We start from the raw sequence: 21,241 nt of genomic DNA, 5'->3' as shown, positions 1-21,241 counted from the left end.
CAAATATTTCCTGTGACTCTAGGAATTGCTTCAGACACTGAGACTGGGGCTGCAATCCATATCCATAACACACTCCACGGAAATCTCGGATGCAAAAGCATACGTGAACTTGAAAATCAAAACTAGTGCTACTTTCTCATCATATCAAAAGCAAATAATTAGGAACATGTTTTAGAGCACCTGGCTGGCACCCCATTGAAGAATGGGGTACAAATTTTTAACTTCAAACAAATCTGTTTTAAACAACTCTGTGCAGGCACAGGAATTACCTGTGAGCTTCTGCTGATTTTCAGTTGCCTTCCAACTGAGAACATGCTAAAAGTGAAATGACCAGGCCTGCCATGTCCTAACTATGAACTTCTGAAGAGAGTATATTTTTATACACAGTCTAGCAAGGAAAAAACAAAAGACAAAAATCCAAATTTAAAGCAATACTTAACTGCTGGGAACCTATTTGTAAGCATTATGTCAGCAATTATATCAGCATTAACTTATTAAAAATTCAGGAAAAACTAACTTGAAAAGAAGGAAAGAAAGACTTTGGGAAACAGATAAAACTCACAAGTTTTCTTTACTTAATTAAAGAATAGTGCTGGCTGGCATTGCCAAGCTCTGCAGTGGCTCTGGCATGCCTGATTTTGCTGTATAATTCAAATTTTCTTTTTGTTTCATGAGATTTACTGTTCCTGTTTAAAAGGGTTTTTTCCTAAGAGATCCATCTTCTATTTATATGCAGATTAAAATGATCTAAATTGAGATGGTTAGATTCATGAATAGAGCCCAGAGACATTTAAAAAAGGGGGTGCCTCTTTAGTGCAAAAAACTAGTACAGTTCAACTGCAAACCAGTAGGATCTTAGTGCAAGGCGTGTAAAGCTGGATGTTCTTTTCGTTCTAGGCTGGCTTTCAGGTTATAAAAATCATGAACTCGTTTTTTCTGAGAATTAATTGCCATAGATCCAGGCCAGTCTGGTCAGGTGAAAAGCAGCACAGGGCAAGACTGAGAAATGAGAATTTCAGTTAAGCCTTAAAACACATTAATAAAGGTATGATCTTTATTAAAAAAATAAATGTTCATATCTATATAATGTATATATGTACAGTTTAGATTGTTCTGTATTTCTGGTAACAACTGTGGTTATTGCACAGAGAACAGTAATTTGTCCAAACCAAACCATAAATAATTAAGGCCAGGATTTTGACATTGGATCTATGTGGGTGGATTTTTGCACCCCTGCGGATTCAATGGCAGGATGAAAGATTAGGAAAGCCAGAAATACACGCAGAATGTGAATATTGCTTAAGTCCATCACCTGGCATTTCCAGTGCAGGGAAGTGTCTGCTTTCACCGCCACCCTCCCATCCACGGGCCTGGGACAGACACTCGCAGAACAGCAAACAATGGCATTCCTGTCCCGCCCTGCCCATAGCAGCCAATTCCTACCCCATCCACCTCTTCCAGTTACGAGTTAGAGCTAAGCACACACAGAGCTGGTGTGTGGAGTTTCACTTCTCCTGACTATTCTAGTAAGTTTAGCCTAAACCCCTCCTCTCAAGCTATATATCAACCTTATATTATAGGCTTTTTTTTTTTTCTTCCTAAAAAATAGTGTTTATTTTTATTTCAGCTGTTCTGAAACTAATCAGAGAAAAACTCCACCCATCGCTGGTGTTTCTGGTGTGGGGCAGGGGCAGATTTGCTGCTCCTGCTGGCAAGCCGTGAACGGCTGTCACACAAAAAGTAACTCGATGCTATCAAACACCCTAATTTCCCTTGATACAGGATAACTTGTTGCAGTAACATTTGGGAATCTTGACTTAAATCATCATCAAAATACAGCTCCCATTCACATGGAATAAAAGGGAAAATACTATGGTTGACATTATGGACAGAACTAGCCCAGATGATGTTCCCCAGTTGCCTTAATTTGTGGGAGAAATTCAAAGCTTATCAACAATTCAGCTAATTTCCATGGAAACAGGATTTCAACTTGTGAATCAAAACTGCATGAGGGCCAAAATGCCATATACAAATTATAAAAATATTTTTCCACACTGGGATTCTCAAAATAAGAGTCAAATAGTTAAACAGAATAGAAATAATGGATTCACAAAGGACTCATTTTTCATCATCCACACTATCTTCTTTTGTATAATGCATATCTATCTATATATGCCTACATTTTGAATCTTTCATTAAATGCCCTAAATATCAACATACTTTCATGGTTTTAAAATCTAGTAACTTAAAAGCAGAAAGTATGTGGAGAAGACACATCAGCATTTAGCTCAGCATCTCACCACAGGCCAGTCACGATCTGGACTTAAAACTTTGCCTAAACTCTGCTTATGGAAACAGTTAAATACATTTTTACTGAGTATCCCAGTGGAAATATTATCAATAGCATTCTCTGCTTCAGAATTATCACTTCACCTGAATACCCACAAAAAATGGATGATTATTCCCCTGGAACACATTGGGAATATGTGATTTCTCTAAGCAAACAAGGCTCACTGTTGTACTTTTGTCTTTGCAGTAACTCAGGCTCTTGCAACAAATACTTGCAGTAACATTTAACATTGGCAGTGACAAAGCTATGTAAGAGCTAGATTATTTTTTATTTTTCAGTATTTCAGTGTAGGAGGTTTTACAGTCCTCTTTCAGTTTACACAATTTTTCATAATCTACAAAACAAACCCGGAAGTGCAAATATCCAGTTCAGCCCAAGGATACAGAGCAGCATGTGGTGTTCTGCGTTATACCAAAACTGCTGAATTTTTTAACATCTAACTGTCTAGGAAGAGATTTTCAGATCACATAACTTGGAGAAATTTTAAATTCTCTATAAAGATCGTGCAGTGTTAAGGATCTGACACAGCTCAGATTTTACATTAATGAAAATAAGAGGAAAAGTTTAGCAACGTTGTTTTTCAGCTCTTAAAATAATGAACAGATTTCCTTCCAAACTGAAGAGTAGCAAACAGGAGGAATTCAACAGCTTTAATTTAAATTACGGGAAGTCCTTCCATTCCATCCTATGACAATTTTATCTGGCACATAGGTGGTGGTTTGTTAATTTGTTCTTTACTTCCAAATATCTTTACTATTTGACCAGATCTCTAAGGTGTTGAATATTTACCCACTAACTTTTCAGTTCTATGCCAAATTTTCTTTTTGAATAAATAGCATGCACTGCAGATATATACTGAAATATAGAAGAATACTTCAGAATTGTCTATTTGTTCTGCTGGGGTTTATTTATTCTTTCTACATAACCCTGGGTTTAGGAAACCTTCAAAGCACTCTCAAAATAAAACAGCAACGTTACATGGAACTTTTTAAGTCAAGGAATCATGGTTTCCTAAAGATAGCTTCTAATGAAAGCCAGGGGTTTTTTTACACCATCTTTACTGATGCAATTATATTTAATCACTGTTAAGAGTCAAGATTTTTAGCAGCTAGATGAAGTATACTGGATTAGCTTAATAGCCATATCTTTCTCAGACTTTCTAAAACCTGTTTTTCTTTCCATTGAAGCAGAGAGTGAGGGGATTGGAAACTTCCAGTGATTCTTTTGTAGACTAAAGTGGTTTAACTCTGTCTGCTCATATAAGAAGACAACTCTAATTCTCACGGGTCAAGAAAGAGAACAAACAAAAACTACATTCCCTCTCTATATTAGCCAGAAGCACATAATGTCAGAAAGGAAACAGGATAGAAAACATTAGCTGCTGTACCAAAATATACAGGCATAAAATAAAACCTTTCAGGAAATTTGAGACCCAAATCTCTTCAAAGTTTTATGAAAAAGAGAAGCCCATGTATTTAGAGCTAAACTGGATGAATCCATCACTTGACTCAATACCCCAAGGAAAATGTGGCACGTAGTATATTAAGTTAATAAAAAACAAACAAATGTACCGCTAATAAGTCTGAAAATTCAAACCTTAAGTTCCTCATTATAAAAGCCACAAGTGACTTTCTAAGCAGGACTACCCAAACCACTATGCTGTGTCCCCAGGGACAATCAGTTTTCCTTCTCATCTTCTTTGCTGCTTTTGTACTGATGTATAAAAGTTTAGTTGTCTGGGGCTCAACCACTTTCAGGCAGCTTTGAGCAGTCACCAGCCTAGTGATGAGACGACCATACGTGATGAAAGGACAAGGTTAACTCACAGTTTCGGAGTTAGTGTTGGTGTTTCATGTGCCACATGATGAATAACAACATGAGAGGCCCCTATTCTTCTGAAATATAATTGGCTTTTCTTTAGAGAACGGTGTAGAGAAACACAAAAAACCGGGGTAACATTCAGGTCATGCTCAGACAGATTGACTTTCTGGTGCCTCTTTCAAACCTTATCTTCTCCTTCTCCTCTCTCAGAAATGCAAATGGATCACCCCAACTTTCCTTTTGACAGTTGTGCTCTCCATGCAAACATTTGGTGACTAACTAGAGATTGCTAACCCAGAGACACCTAAAGGCTGGCTCTTTGATTCCATTTTCCTTCAGACATGCTGAGCTCCAGAACAGCCTGCTGCTTTGTCCACCTCGCCGATGCCCTGTCACTGCCCCATGGTTTCCTTCTGCATCCCGGCTGAGGAGGGGAGAGCCTGCTCAGCCAGACACAGCCCCACTGCTGAACTAAACCCTTGAGGCTCCCTTCCCACCATCCCCAAATCTTACTTCACTTTTGTGCATTGCTCACAGATTCATCCCTCTCTTCCCTCTCTCCTGGACTCTGCTATGTCCTGCAAAAGTAGCTGTCATTTTGCTCCTTTCCCTGGACAGTTCAGCTGCTCCTGTTCTTTGGTTCATTCCTCTAGAGTTAGATGTTTTTTTCTCAGCAATTCCTCCTGTAAACTGGAATCACATGTCCCACAAATGATCCTGTCTCTAATTAGGAGATCTTTTATGTCTCTAATGTACATGTGCATGCCAGAATTTTCCGCCACACAATGCAAGCATCTATCCTCTTCTCTGCTTCTTGCTTTTGGGATTTAGAGCAAAGTATCCCTCTGCTACCTCCTGTACATTTTCCTCAAATATTCTTCCCAGCTGTTTCAGGGTTTGTGTATTCATTCCTGGCAATTTTATTTCACTCTTTCATTTTGCCTGGTGAAAGCGTAACAAAGCTCTACCTTCATCTTGTCATTTTTATCCCCTTTGTCAGGCTCGTGCACAGATACAGCTCTTCCACATGTGCCTGTATTCTTGGTCTGGCAGTTTTGCATTCTGAGGGGTCTGGTTCCTTGCAGGGGCTTACTCTGCCCATTTCTAGGTGCCGTTAATCAGATTTTTTCTCTCTGTGGGTCTCTCAGCTTGCCTGATGCTAACTGTGTTTCCATGCACACCACGCTACGTAAATAACATGAGGGTTCCGTATTTTTGCAGCAAACTTTAATATGGGTATTTGGAGAGCTTTAGTACCTATAATAGGTGGATATCTCAGTCGGGTACAAAGACAGTAAAATACCCAGTGCTTCAAACTATGCTCCTCTTTCTAAGTTCCAGTTGCGTTGCCACAGTCACTGTGACAGGAGATTGTTCTCATAAGTTAGGCAGACACTTTCAAATCTCCTCACCTCTGTCCTGCCTAAGTAGTGAATTTCTTTTCCTAGACTTCTAACAGCCATGTTTAGGAAAACTACAACATTCTCTAATGGCAAGTTTCCTAAGAAGAAGCGATCATGTCAGTCAGTCCCAACTGCACATAAACATTCTTGCTTGAAAAATTCTGGAGGCAATGCTTGAACCTAACAAATCACCTGGCAGAAAGACTTCTCTCTTCTGCAGTGCACCTCCTTGACTCTGCAGCAGATACAACCTGTCTCTCCATTAAGTCATGCCTCTAAGAGCTTCTAAGCTCCACAAGCTGAAGGGAAGTTACGTTTTAATGAAGTACATAAGCTCTGATAAATAGTCAGAAGCTGTGCTCTGGGAAGATGCTCAACCCCACAGGAGCAGGGCACCCCATGTCCCTTCTGCTGAGAGGGGGCTTGGCAGGTGGGCATTCCTCACTGTCCCAGGCTGAGAAGCTCCACTGAGTCTCCAGCACAGATGCACCTACCTGAGGCATCCTAGTGCTCTCTGACCCCACACCCTCAACTCAAGGCTGGAGGAGGCCAGAAAGGATTCCCAGGACAGGCGGTGTGTCCAGGCGGGTCCAGGGGCCTGCCACACCCAAAGAGGCACAGTACCCTCAGGTCTCAGACACAAGTACAACAGGGCTACACTTCAAAGGAGTAAAAACTCATTTAGAGTGCTTTATCAGAGCAAGTGGAAGCCCTGCAAATGAGGATGTCAGAATTCAAATCGTTCTGTGGGGTCACAAATACCACCAAGCCACACCACCAAATGATGCTCACACCCAGGAGAGCAAAGTGCTGGGATTCAATCTGCTGCTGCCTCTTTTGGAAGCCTCAGAGCAAATTTCAAGAGTTGAGTTCTAAGATTTGGGACCAGTGCAGGCCCTTCTTTTTGCAAATGCAATTTTAAGGCTCAATTTAATTGTTGCTAAAAATAAGGTAATAGGAAGGTTCCGGTCTTGCACTATAATGAACTGCAGGCCCAATTGTTTGAAGAAGGAAAATTGCATTGATGAGACTGGATCAAAGACAAACAAAAAGATCAGTTATTTCCTCTTGAGGGTAAAAAATTTGGGAGGCTCACGCTTTTTCAAGCAGCCCTTACTGTGGTTTAGAGGCAGAGAGATCTTGTAGTCAGACTTGATTTATTAACAAAACAACAAGAAAAAAAAGAGAAGTGGGCACATGAAGACTCCAGTGTCAGAAAAGACTCAAAGAAAACCAAATGTAGCAGTTCCTATTACAAAGTGGAACATGTACCCAAGCTTGCTTTGTTTCAGAAATGAGCTGCAACGCAGACAAGGGAATGGCATTTGTAACAGCTACAACTGTCTGCCATCCCCAGGCAGGAAACCTCCTGCTAAACTTCAGAGGCACCACCATTTTTAATTCCTTGCCAACATATACACTTGTCACAACTGTTGGGATGCCAACCATTTCATGACAGAATCCAAACAGCAAGAATTTTTAATCCAGGGAACACTCAGAGAAAGTTATGTCAGTCCCTGTGCCTCATTCCAGTCTGAGAATAATACATGGCACAGCCATTACAATTATATCTACATACGCTTAAAATTATTTAGTCTTTCATGCCATTTTTAATGATTGTTTATCGTAGCCAGTCTACATCTGAATTTTGAGGGTACACTATTTCCTTGTCCAATAATACTGAAATTAAAAAAATAAAGAAGGAGCAGAGAGGTCAGGTAATTGCTTGAACCCAGATTGTACAAAACCAGTTTTATAGATGCATGACCTGATTACATCAACCATCTCAGGAGCCCTAAACTTGCCTGTGATTTGAGAAGCTCTTCCAAAGAGAGTTGAGTGGTCACATGGTATTGATTAATCATGTCAGGCTGCTAAACCATATCTAGAAACGGGAGAAAGATACACTGCACTTTCATTAAACTACTATGCTATAAGCAGTATTTGTAGTAGTGCTGCATGAACCTATGAATTTAGGGCAGTCTGTGTGCCTGTGACCAGCAGCTCCACATTTACACTCTAAACAACATGTCCTTAAAACTTACTTTTCAACAACAGTGTGCACTCTGGAGTTTTCATAGAGCAGAAGCAGTTCCCTCCCACAAAAAAATATACATAAATTTAAAAACCTTCAAAAAAATATAAGAATCCTATCCTGAGCATCACATGCCTAGGTTTAATGAAATACCAGATATACCTGCAAAAGGGCTCCACTCCCTTCCTTTAACATTCCACCTTATCCTATTCTGCTACCCATCTCAAGTGTTGCTACAATCCCCTGACAGACACATTGGGCTGGAAGTGCCTGAAGTCTTTGAAAATGTGAGACAAGGAAGACAATGACCTCATAACTGGTGGGGTTTTACTCAGCATCTGAACTGGGTTTCTTAAAAGCTGATGCTCCTCATCTCAGGCCACCTGAAGACAGAGAAGTGACAGGAAAACGGGGAATGGCTTCACACTGACAGAGGGCAGGGTTAGATGGGATATTGGGAAGAAATTCTTCCCTGTGAGGGTGGGGAGGCCCTGGCACAGATTGCCCAGAGAAGCTGTGGCTGCCCCTGGACCCCTGGAAGTGTCCAAGGCCAGGCTGAATGGGGCTTGGAGCATCCTGGGATAGCAGAAGGTGTCTGTGGCAGGAGGTAGAACTGGATGGGCTTTAAGGTCCCTTCCAACCCAACCCACTCCATGGTTCTGTGATTCTGTGGTTCAATGTAAAGAAAAAATTAAAGACTGACCAGAGGTGTCCTGAATTGTCCTGTTAAAAGCAGCACATCTCTTCCCAGCCAGTTTAACAGGCACTGGTTCCAGTCCCAAGCAATGTGGGTGTGTGGGTCATCTCCTGGGACTTCAACCTGCTGGCCATGGGACACCCAGGAGTGGGCACTCACCATACCTGATGAGGATACTGGCACTTCCAGAAACCTCCCTTCCATCCAGAGCAGGCTTGTAAAGTAGGTGGGGAAACCCACCCACGTCATTTTATCACCTACAGAGAAACGATGCTTCTGGGTGCTTCAAATACAGGAATACCAACTTATTTGACGACTATTTTTCTCATGTTTTGCTTTACCTGAGTATGGAGCTTCCAGGGATAAGAATTCACATATGCTAATTATTTTTTTATTAAAAAATTTGGTTTAACTGACTACTAATACAAGCAAGTTATTGGATATAGCAAAATAATGTTATGAGACTATGAAAGTACTTGGTAACCTGTTTGGTAATTCAAAAAAACATGATATTTAAGAAAAATAAAGAACATGACTTATACCAAAATCTTCAAGAAAGATCATGACTTACCCCAAATACTCTAAATTAACATTACTGCTGTTCTACCTTTCTCCTGGTTACCCAGAGGGTTTAAGCATCCTCTTATGCTATTTCTTGCAAGATCCTTTTGTTCCTTAAAATCTTAAAATAAAATGTCTTTTTTTCCAATGTTTGATAGAGCTTTTTCTCACAGGACCTCCTGCACAGGAATCCTGTACAGAGACAAAGAGCCACATAATGAAAACCACTGCTGTGTTTAACTAAAGCTGTTGGCGCTTTTTAAAACCCATGAGAAACAGCACTGAATTCTAAGGAACATACACTCATCTCGTGATCATTTTTCAGCTGGAGATTGAATCAGCCAGCTGACTGTACAAATGAAGATTTTCTTTAGAGAAGAAAAAGGTTATAGTTAAAGCACAAAGTTCTCAGAATTTAAAAGATGCCAAAGGAAAGGCTGCCCTCTGCTCAGGAAAAGGGAATTGTTATGACTGAACTTGCCTATGACAGCAAGTCTGAATAATATACTCAACACTGAAAGTTCTCCCCAAATATTTTAAGATTGGCAATATTCTAAGGAACAGATAACAATGACAGTAAGAGGCAGCCAGGCTCTCCCACAATTAACTTCCCTGGTTTTACTACTCTCATTTCAGTTGCAGAAAGTCAATACCTTTACAATTATCTAACTTTAGGTTATGTATTAATCTTTATGTTACATACTGTATTTCTACCCCAGAACATTCCTTCTCTGGGGAAAAAAAACAAAAGAAAAAAGGATTATCAGTCATTTCCTGTGGGCTGGAAAGAAATCCAGCTTGAAAGGCTCGCAAGAGCAATTTAATATTGGAGCAACTGCACTGTCCATTCTCTGTATTCACTGCTCACCAGCTGAGTGAAGATCACTTGTGTACAAGGGCATCTGCTTTTCACAGGTGGGTCTGGCAAGCCCAAATTATTCAATTTCTTGCCGAATTACAAAGAAAACTGCAGCTGAGAGAAAAAGAAAACCCCCCACAACCAAACTTCTTTTTCACCTGAACACATCCAAATTAACTTTCAAGCAATTTAACAAGCGTGAGGTCAGCATTTTCCCTCAGCTATTATTTATTGTACACACTGAGGATGTTCCAACTACAAATTTATTTTAATTAACTATTTGTGACAATATCATTGGGCATTACCTGATTTTATTGTTAACTGGGTTTCTTCCTCAAAAAATGAACTTCAGCCTACTGAGACTTTAACCTTAACAAGACTTCATACATTAGAGTTCTTGGAATAGACCACTTCCTTAAAAATACATGAGGACCAAGTTTTAGAAGATTTTAATTTAGTTTCTGATCTTGCAATTTATTCTGAGGTCCAGTCCTAAAGAGATACATGTATTACTAGACATAGATACATCAGAGGTAGCAATAATAACTCACTGTTTTCTTCATAAGAACAACCACCTCTTAACCAGACTGATATTTTTTCTTTTTGTCCGTTTTTAAAAAGAAGATTCTTATGAGCTATTTGTGTTTTAAATTCAGTGTAAAATATATGAACACACAAATCTCAGCTTTTTAACACCGTTGGCACTAACTAAAGACATAAACCAAGACAAAAATCAGCAAACTGGTAACATTTCCTCAATAGAAGTCATCCCTCTAGAAAATTATTTAAGGCCTCAAAACTCCTGACCCCCAAGTACCTTTTCATCAGATACACAGCTCCAAACTGGTGTCCCCAGGTTTTGCAGAGATAAATGGGCTTCACGGCCAATAAACACAAGCTGGTTTGGACCAAGCTGTAAGAGGAATCAAATCATAGATTCCTAGGGCCCTTAGAGAAACTGTGTTGTGGCAACTCTCACACACCAGTGGCCCCCCCAGACTGGCATTTCAGCTCATCTCAACTGCCTCAGAGCTGACATAAAAGATGTACAACCCCTGAAGTTAAAAGGTCTGCTACATACAGGGCTCTGCCCTCAGACATGGGCAATCCAAACCACTTTACACATTTATACACGTGTATCCATCAACACACAGGTTTCCTATGCAAAACAAAATAATATCATTCTGTGCCAGGATTCCTGGGCAGCTTTTCCATGTGCTTGATGTAATCCACAGTCGGGCCACGCAGGCTCCAGATCAGCACGATGGATTCCTCAGCCAAATGGTAATTTACAGTAGTCATTTCCAGAAATAGGACACTGATGTAATGGTTACACAAGTCTTTGCCTGTGTTCATTAATACCTCTGGTGTTCTGGGGTGCACAGTGTGGTACTTGTGTCCAGCTATCGTTCTTATCTACAGCATTTAGAGTGATAGCAAAGAGAGAAAATAGACATGCTTTGCCTTATTGCAGAGGCACAGATGATAGGAGGATAGGGGATAACCAGATTCATTAAATAAACAAATGAATCTGCATGCTGTTGATTCCCCCACACTTACTACTGTGCATTCTACCACAAATATTCTCTTTGATGCTCACAAAATAGATGAGCTACAAAGGCTGCAAGAATGCTTATGCCCATTACCGTCTTAATTATAAATTTGTCTGTCTACAAACAAATGAAAAATAATTGTTTGTAGGCCCAGACCAAACTCCTAAGGCTTTAAAGTGAGCATTCCATTGTTTGTCATTTGTCATAAGCAGCATTTTATATTGCCCTGAATGTGAACACCTGCAACATTAACAACTGTGCCCAACATGCATTTAGAAAACAAGGTTTCTGGAATGTGTTTTAGTTATATATACGACCTGAAACAAGCTGGAGAAAAAAAGTCATGTGGAAGAGAACATACTGATAGCCTCTGGAAAATGCTCTTTATACAAAATCCTCTGACTACAGTCACAGAGAAGGGATCCTGATGACACCCCAGCTGCCTGCACTACATTGACAGAGAAAGAAGGAAATACACTGGAAGAATTTAATTCAGGAGCTAAGAAAGACAAAATACATTGTCCTAGTCAGTCGTTCCTACTTTCCCTGCTTACACTAACACTTATTTTTCATAGTTAAACACTTCTGTACTTGGACACATATTTTCAAAAGAATAAAGAAAACATAATACATCCTATTATTTTTTAATACTAAGCAATTTCTTCCTATATAGATAGAAAGAAATCTATATAGATTTCTTTTCTATATAGATATACATTTTTATATATTTAATTCTGGTAGTAATCTTGGGCTTATTGTTCTTTTTGCTTTGATTATTTAAACAAATATTGCATTGAAATTTTTTAACAATGCCACTGCTCCTATAGACAGTGGTCAATGCACAAACAGGATCCTCTCTGCCCTAGAATTATACCTTCACACTTTGCACCAGCTTCTACTTTGCAACTAAGTTGTTTGTTCTTTTTTTTTAATCTTACCTTAAGTTTCAGAAGACCTGCAGGAGTCCTGCAGACAATGGGATGGAAAACTTTTGCTTGGTGACCTTCATCATGCATTTTGAATGACGATTCAGATGAGTAAGAGCTTTTCCAGTGTTAAAATAATTTCTGCTGTAAATTTCACACTCCTGACAGGTTGACTACATCCAGACCGATACACTGCAAAAAATAATAAAAATAACAATTTTCACCACCCAGAAATGGGCAAATATGTATCAACTGAAGCAGTAAATATCTGTAAGGGTTTTCTTCTCTCTCTTTTATAACTCTGGGGCAGGATATCAATATTAGCTGTAAGAGAAAGGCTGCCTGCACACTGCATTTAGATCTTGGACACACAAAGAGGTACATAGACCAGGGAGAGTATAGAAGTCAGAGTTTTGCAAAAACATCCATTTTTTTAAACTGGGTCCTATGTCGGAGTTGTAGGCAGGGAAGAACAAGACATTTTTTGCACGCACATTTTAAGTTCGCAGGGGCAGTGATTCTCAAACAATCCCCCAGACAACGACTTTGTTCTTCTTGTGTCCTTCTCAACCTGCTGCTCGATGCTTCCCTCTCTCAGTCCATGAGCTTCACGATGGCACTGCGCAGAGCGGCGCTCTTTGTCAGGACACTGCACTGTGCCACCAGGAAAAGCAGCAGCTCTCCAACCGCTCCCTACACAGGCTGTGGAAGCAGAGCATTGCCCGCACTGGGAAACGGGACAGAAGCAGTGCTTTGAGCTGCACACCGCCTGCATTTCAGCACTGCGGGAAGGACCTGCAGCTGCTCTTTGGCTTACACGTCACATAGCCTGTAAAATAACAGCAAAGCTGGCCCCGTGAATTGGCCAGTGCAGGGGTGACATCATGGCCTCTCAAGCATCTTGTGGACTATTTATCACCAAGTTTTTCTGGCAGGCAGAATAACCATGGTACAGGCAGAGGTGGCACCTCACTTGGTAATTGCACGGGTTGTAAACTCACACTGGAGACTTCCTAAGGACAACTGTGTCCTGTGTCCAGGAAGCCAGAGGTGGAATTGACATTGCAAGCTTAAATCTAAGATAAAACTCATCAGTGGCTGCAGAATTAACATTGTCTCTCAGCAGCCAAGGGCCTCCTCCACACAGCTCAGCTCGGCACAAGCCCATCCTGCATCCAGTGCTCCATGAGGGACCCGTTGTGGATGTGCCAGACTGGCCCTGGGTGAGCCGCACCTCACAGAAGCAGGAATTCCTCCTGCCCTGCTCACACAATGCTTGCAGACACCTCAAAGACTCCTTGAGCAGTATTTGAGCAGCTTGACAATTCCATCTTCAGCAGTTGTTACAGTGCAAGTTTTACCTGTAAAAACGCTTGTCCCAGACTGGATAAATACGTAAATAACCCCCCTCCATATCTTTAATAAAATTAAATGTATTTTTGCATTTATATTTAATAAAACATATGAAATACTAAATGTACCTCTACCCGCGTACAATACACAAACTCACAACTTTCTATAGCAACACATATGCTGTTAGACTCGGTGAGCAATTTCTATAGGGGCAGGGGGATTAATTTCAATCCATACTTCTAAACACGTGTCTCAGAGCATTAATGTATACTTTAATTACTGTGCCAAGCAGATGAGCACATAATAGCAGCTATCATTTCAGAACTTTACAGACGTGGTTCACTATTTGAAAAAACCCCTCTTAGATGAACATTTGCTTTACAAAAGCAGCAGACTCTTGATCTTATCCATGTTGCTTAATTTTAAAATCAAATCACAATTTCATGATACTCAGTATTGTTCTTGAAGCCTTGTGTTTTGCAGTTATGCAATTACATGACACCTAACAATTTTTAAGACTAAGTATATCTCTAACCCTTGTGTTTTGCTTAAAACCTGTATCACAGCAGCTCAAAAATCACTCTGCTAAGAAACTCTACAGCGCTTTAACATCTTCTGGCATTTAAACTATGATATGATTTTTGAATCCAAACTAGTATTTTTCTGAATTAAAACCTGAGATTAGTAACGCCACACTATTAACCCAGGAATCTGCTGTGAAGGCCAAGGCCAGCCAACAGCATCAGCTCCTGGCACTGCTTCCAGCTGATGGTCAACAAAAACACCCACACCCCTTAAGGGGGCTGGGCAAGAGCAGTACGACTCACAGGCAGCCACCCAGCCTGTCCTGATGGCAACATCCCATGGGACAACATGGGTCAGCCCCACCACTGTCCCGAGAGGCTCCTGTGCCACTCCTCAGTCTGGTGAGCATTACTGCAGTGTAGGCAGAATGAGAAGGACCCCCACAATGGCCATTAGCCCTGTGAGAAGGGGCTAAGGGGCCTGAGGAGGCTTTGGTGACAGCCTCTCCGCACCCAAGGGGAGGCTAGGAGAAGCCAGAGCCAGGTTATTTGCAGTGGGATATGGTGGAAGAGCAAGGGACAACAGACAGAATTTGAAATATGAAAGGTTCAGGTTAGAAATAATGGAAAACCCTTCTGCTGTGAAGTCAGTCAAGCAGTGGAAGGGGCTGCAACAGAGAGGCTGTGCAGTCTCCATGCTTGGAGGCTTTCACGACCCAGCTGAATGAAACCTTGAGCCACTCGGTCTCAGAGCTGGCCAAGCTTTGAGCAGGAGGCTGGACTAGATGCCTCCCAAGGTCCTTCCATTCTGAAGGATGAGCCTATGACTGCCTTGTGCTGCCGACCGTTGCTGCCTAACTGGAATGTTCTCATCTCTTCTCAAAAGATTCTCTTTGTTCTGTTCACTTCTTAGAGACCCTTACTCTTGACACCCTTCAGGCCCTGGAAAAGTGTCTTATCTGACACCAGCGGGATTTTTTTGCCCTCTAAGAGCCAACAGCTTCAGACAATTGAACCCCGAAGTATTTTAGCAAATACTCTACAGTTCTCGGGTTGGTTTTGGACTTAATTGTTCCTATACAATGAGTAACAACACACACACACACAGCATTTAACATGCACAACAGAGGAGTGAAATACCTGTAAAAAATTTTTTCCTCATCATGAACGAAATCCAATTTAGTTTAGGACGTTTTTCCCGTATCTTTTAAAACATACAACCCCCTATCTCACCTTGACTGGGGTCAAAACAGCTGCTGAAACTGTTGGTATAAATGTATTTCCATTACTTTCCTCCCACACATGTTCTACATTTTCAGCTCCCAAAGCATACTGCAGAGATCAGGAACAGCCCTATGGCAGCTTCCATGCAGAACAGAAACCCAGAGCCCTCTGGCAGCCTGGCCCATGAAGCAGATTTCCACACATGGACCTGGAATGCTGAGCATAAACACCACCAATACAACCATACACAAGGGAACTAGGAAGAAGCAGTGTTGATCTACCTAGAACCCAAATTATCTGACATTTGAAAATGCTCCTTAGGCTCTTACGTGAGGTCCTGGGGACATTTTGGTACACAGATGTTACTGCTCAAGTCTAAAAATAGGACAGAGGGAGCTCACTGAAAAAACTCTTACAAGTATTACAAAATACACAGCTATAACAGGCGACCCCAAAGCAACTCTCACACACAGCACAAACCCACCATACTCATATTAGAAGACCACCTTCCTGAAGCAACTGTTTTAGTTCCTGGAATGCTTCTGCTTAATTTCTTTGTCTTGTCCAGCTGGGCCCTAACTCCATTTTGCCAATGTATATAATTTCCCCTTAGAAAATATCAAATGGACAAATCAGGTTCCAACCTCTGGAATCAAGATATTACTGAGTTCCATAAGCTATTAAGGGGTTCCAAACTATGGCAAACAAATCCCTCAAGGCTCACTTAGAAAAAAATATAAAAACACAGGTCTAAGCTTGCCAGACTGTCTGCCTCTCACATTCACAGAAAACCGCCTCAGAAGAAAAAAAAATCTTTATTATGTATGAGGTACAGACCATCTGCGATGGGCTCTGAGAGCCAACTTAAAAGTGGGGGGGAGGAGAGTGTTCCCAACTGCATTCACAGTCAGTGAAGAGCTTGAGACTCAGCAGCTGTCTGCGAGCAGGGAAGAGGTGGTGGGTCAGGATGAATGAGGCTGCACAAGACCTGCCAGGGTCAAGGATGGAAAGGCACATTGTTACACACAAACTGTGTATAGAGGCCTATGGAGAACAGCAGCAAGAACCAAGAAAACCTGGTGGAGACAGTAAAATCATCCCATAAACAAGGTATTTTAGGAGTGCTGTTCCCCTGTCACTGAGGAAAAGTAAGGGATGATAATATTATTCCTGTGGCTGTAACACAGACCACTGAATGCCTCATGACATGGGAAGTAATAGCAGCAGCAGTAAACTGGTAGCAGCAAAGAATACGGGAAGGCTTTCTTTTTCACGCTTTCTTTTAGAGAATTATACACATCTTTCCATATTAGTCTTCAAAATTTTCATAATTATTTTGACACCTCTTTTCACTACTCCAGTACACATATCTGTATTAGCCATTTACTATGCATACCATACAGCTCAATAATGTTTCATTTCTGAAAAGGAAAAAATAACTTTGTTTTTTTTAATTTTAACCACTGAAACTACAGTTACATTTAACCCTCCCCACTCAAAAAACCCCAAATCCCATGAGAACATTTTCTAACTAAACCCATGAGAACATTTTCTAATATCTAGCAGACTGCTATGCCTTTGTGTGTTTGCAGCTCAATAAACAGGATAGTTCCTTTGGCTGTAAATGACCTGTGACCAGGTAAATATGAATAAACCTTTACAAGTGACTGTTGCTGATTCTGTCAGGAAGCAAATCTATTTACATCTCTACTCAAGCCAAAATCATCACAAGTATTTGTCCTGTTACATAAAACTTCGCTGGCTTTTAAAAACTACAAATTAAACCCTGCATTCATTGATATTGCTGGCTAAAACTCGGCTCATGCCTGTGGGGCCAGGTTGTCACCTGGAATGTGAGTGTGTATATGGGCTGATCCTGTAAGTACTTACCAGTGGTGGTGAATCTTGCCATCACACACCGAAGTCCCTTTTCCCAGCGGTCTGCTCCACCTGGCTGCTGGAGATGAAGGCTCTCCACGCTGAATCCACGGGCTCAGACCTCAGGCGTGCTGCAGCAGCTCCACAGTGAGCGATGCCCTTCCAAGGGCCAGAGCTGGACCTGTGGGTTTGCAATGAGGCAGCTCAGGTGTCGGTTCTGCTGAGGAAGCACTAATCCCCAGGGAAAGGATGGGGTGGGGAGTTCGGGGCAGTTGCAACTCAAAGCAGCTTCCAGGAGGCTTGCCAGAGGTTGTCTGCCAGCACCTCAGCTTTGCTCCTGCACAGAGCCCGTGCATACCAGGGCCTCCAGTGACATCCGTGCCTGCACAGGCTGAGGCCTGGTTAAAACAGGCACTTTCCAAATGGGCATGAGGACATCGCTTTCACTTTGCTCAAGCACTACAAAGACCAGGAGAAACAGTGCAGGAGTGCTGTGCTTAAAGTTGCTCATTTATTTAAAATAAAGTCAATTTTGCATACACATGCCAATATCTGTAGAAAATTTACTGGACGTGCCCCTGCAACTCCATGCTGGTCTGCACACACAAAACATCAATTTGGATGAGCCCTTGCTATGAGAATGCCTTTTTACCCACCTATCTAGGAATACAGTTATGCCTAAGCAGGGAATTTTAAGTTGTTTCCCAGACTGTTCCTGAATCCAACTGCAACCTGTTTATTTTGACCTCAGTTCTTAGAAACTGTTGATGCCACGGTAGAAATATGCTGTGTGTTCCAACAGGCAACAAACAGTCCTAATGAGAGCACACTCCATCTGTGCTGCCAGCGCACACAGCCTCAGCCTATAGCTCGGATATGCTGGAGCTGAGCGCGCAGGGACGAGCTCGTGCTGCAAGGGATGTCCTGGCACAGCAGAGCTCCCTGAAACAGGCCTCTGGGAGAGTCCCGAGGCAGCCAGGGTAGGCACCAGCAGCACTTGAGTTCTCCCCTCCCTGTTCCGAGTTTGCAGAGTACAAGCTTTTATGTTTTTTAAAGGTTTCAAAACTATAAAGTAAAGAAAGCTGACTTAAAAACTGCCCAGTGCTTTCAAAAGGTAGGAGTTAAAGCGTGCAGAACATATGGCACTATTTACAGTCGGCTCACACACTGAATTCAAGGGAATTTTCCATCAACCTCGTACTCTGCAGAAGGTACATTACAGAAAAATACATGTGGGGATCCTTTAATTTCTCTTGCATCTTCTCTTATAAGATGCAGCTGGGGAGCAACACCCACTGGTATTGGTAGCATGAAACGGCGATCCTTTCCTGTTACTGAGTCTGGCACAAATTACCATGGATTTAGAGGCACTATACAAAAGACAGTGCTGATTTGTTTCTAAATTTGTATCTTGATTAAACTGTCAGGCTATAACACAAATGCAGAGCTCACCTAACTTCAAAATCCTACAACAATAAATTATCCAAGAAGTGCAGTACAATTTGAAAATGCTTATAAACAGATCAATACTATGCTTTATGTTTAGATTTTACATCTCGGTCATGCCAAATCAAATGGAATAGAAGCAGCATTTTATATTCAAACTGTAAACTCAGTGTGTTCCGAACAAAACTGTACGTGAGGAGAGACTGTGAAGCACAATTTTAAAAACCACCAAGCTGGCCGACAGAATAACAACTGCCTTATTATTTTCAAAATTATTTTTAATTTGTTGTGGTAGACAAAAAAGCAAATATAAAGGGCCAAAACACCTATTCTCAGGAACATGCATGCAAACTTTCATAGGTCAGATCAGTGTTTTTCAGCATTTACCCTTGTAAATAGAGCAGAATTTGGTCTCATCCATTAAAGCAAAGTCATTTACTTCAGAATAGTTTCAGTGATACTTAATATATTTTAACTATCCAGAATTTCAACATCTAGGATTAGTGCTGTAAACACACATAGGCACTGTGGTCTAATGAAAGAAAAAGTCAACATAAATACGGTGCAGCAAAAGTGAGATCAGCCATGCAGGACTTCCAAAAAGTAGCTTAGGAATTAAACTACTATTATTAAAGCTACTGTTATTGAACTGTGGCTGTTAGAACTTTCACAGTTTATCGAACCAGTCTGCATAATGCAAATATCATAAAACAGAACAGATCAGTTTTCCATCATGATTACAAGCCACTGCTGTTCCTAAAGCTTATGCTTTTTTAACCGATGTTCTTGTATGTTCGAACACAATTTTTCTACTTGCTTTTACATGGTACCCATGTAAGAAAAGAGCTATTCTAAATTAATTAATCAACACACACCTTTCCAGAGAGGGAATATATAATAAAAGTATTACATAGTGAAGTTCAGGCACATTTTTATACTCTCAGAAGAGACCAAATTGATCCTCTCCTCTCCCCACTTTCAAATGTGGAACTTGGCTGCTATGGGTTCTTTCCCACACAAATCAAGCCCTAGCTCTTTTGAATTGAAACAATATGGGATGATTATTGTGGGAAATTTTTTACTGTTACTGTAATTTAAAACTTTCTGTACCCAATTTTGCATTTTCTATAAATCAAAAACCCATTTCACTTAGGGCTACAATTAAACAGAGGAAATCAAAGACTAACTTCTAAGCAAGTCTTACTATTAATCATAGGATGAACTAGTAGTATAACTACTTTTACTGCAGTTCCTTTCTGCCTGAGAACTACATTTTCATCTGAAGCTGCAGCTCTTTAGAGGAGACTGTGCCACAGATGAGACAAATTAAGCAGAGGTACAGCGAATGGGAGAGCACCATGTGCTGTTGAAGATGAGCCTGCCCAGCAGTCCAGCACCAGGCACAGGGCTACTGCAGAGACAACTACTCGGGGTCTGATGCTGCCACTCCAGAAGCTACCATGCTTCTTCCTTCACCAGGAGTAGCCACGGAGTCACATCTGTTGCTTTACATATCTGAACTGAAATCAGCACCTTTCTCCTTTTAAAAGAAAAATTTACAAAAGCAGTGGATTTCAACACTGAAGTTCATATTGAAAACAGGACACACAAGCGCAAAATTAAAATCGGAGTACAAAATGAAACCGTGTGGAATATGGAAAAATAGGTCTTCTGGTTTTTTCAAACTGGAAATCAAATTATGTATTTTTATTTTCTAAAAAGAAAAAAATGCATCTTGATTGCTAGACAAAATAAAATACAATTTTTCAAATCAACAGAAACATGTTTCACCCAGCTGTCTTTATTTTTTTTCTCTGTCTCTGTTTCTCAAAGAAAAATTTTTATGTCATTTCTTTTTTTCATATATTTTAGGGAGAGGTTTAATATCTCATGGTGTAATTCTTTGCAAAACTCCTACAGAGGTACAAGTCATACAAGTCACCACATTATTTGCAGCAGTACATCTACAATAAGAATAAGTGATACTAGTAACTTATTAATAAAATATATGCTCAAAACAAAAATTGGCTTCCAGTTAAATAGTCTGCAATGTGTATATTCCATGCTAAGGAGGAACCTTTTACCGATTGCAAAGTAAAATTCAAATGTATCTTGTAAAAAAATTCCACTTTTTAAAATCACACACAAAGAAAACAGCTGTGAGGAGTTTGAGGAGTTACTGGAAGGGCTTCTTACACAAAAGAAAACCTTCCCAACACTGACTTACTACTCTAATAATGTGACTCAACAAATCACGAATGGAAAAGGTTTCACCTCTGAGCAGAACTAGATTTCAAAAGTAAACGACTTACTGAGGCTATAGATTGAAACATTGTTTTACCATTGATTTTCTTCCTAACTAAGATCTCTCATGTACTTGCAACTCTCATTATCTCTGACAATGAACTCCTGGAGCAATTGGCACATCTGTTTCTCAAAAAGTGCACTGAAACCGTATCAGTCTGGCTGTGGCAGCAGGAGCTCCCAAGCCTTTGCTTCAGGCTGCTGAAACCTGCTCATCCCTTTGAGCACACCTTTCACCAAGGAGAACAGGGAGCTCCCTTTGCCTTCCTCCAATCCGCGTATCAAAGGCAGGCACCGACCACACAGG

General features: G+C 40.8%; 1 long non-coding RNA gene across 15 annotated transcripts in view; it reads right to left on the bottom strand.

The window, feature by feature from the left end:
* The window catches only part of LOC125324675, a 170,823-nt gene that overhangs the window by 60,930 nt on the left and 88,652 nt on the right, over window positions 1–21,241 (bottom strand). For 12 of the 15 annotated variants that reach the window (XR_007203073.1, XR_007203065.1, XR_007203066.1 and 9 more), the window contains 2 exons: window positions 17,197–17,365; window positions 12,218–12,397 (listed from right to left, as the gene is read on the bottom strand). This is a non-coding gene — a long non-coding RNA (uncharacterized LOC125324675). Of the gene's footprint in view, window positions 1–12,217; window positions 12,398–15,315; window positions 15,523–17,196; window positions 17,366–21,241 lie in introns of all 15 variants that reach the window. The other 3 variants (XR_007203076.1, XR_007203077.1, XR_007203068.1) reach the window with 2 other exon arrangements.

Source organism: Corvus hawaiiensis, chromosome 4 (assembly GCF_020740725.1).
Source record: "Corvus hawaiiensis isolate bCorHaw1 chromosome 4, bCorHaw1.pri.cur, whole genome shotgun sequence".
Classification (NCBI taxonomy): Eukaryota; Metazoa; Chordata; class Aves; order Passeriformes; family Corvidae; genus Corvus; species Corvus hawaiiensis.
This window is presented reverse-complemented; position numbering and strand designations above follow the sequence as displayed.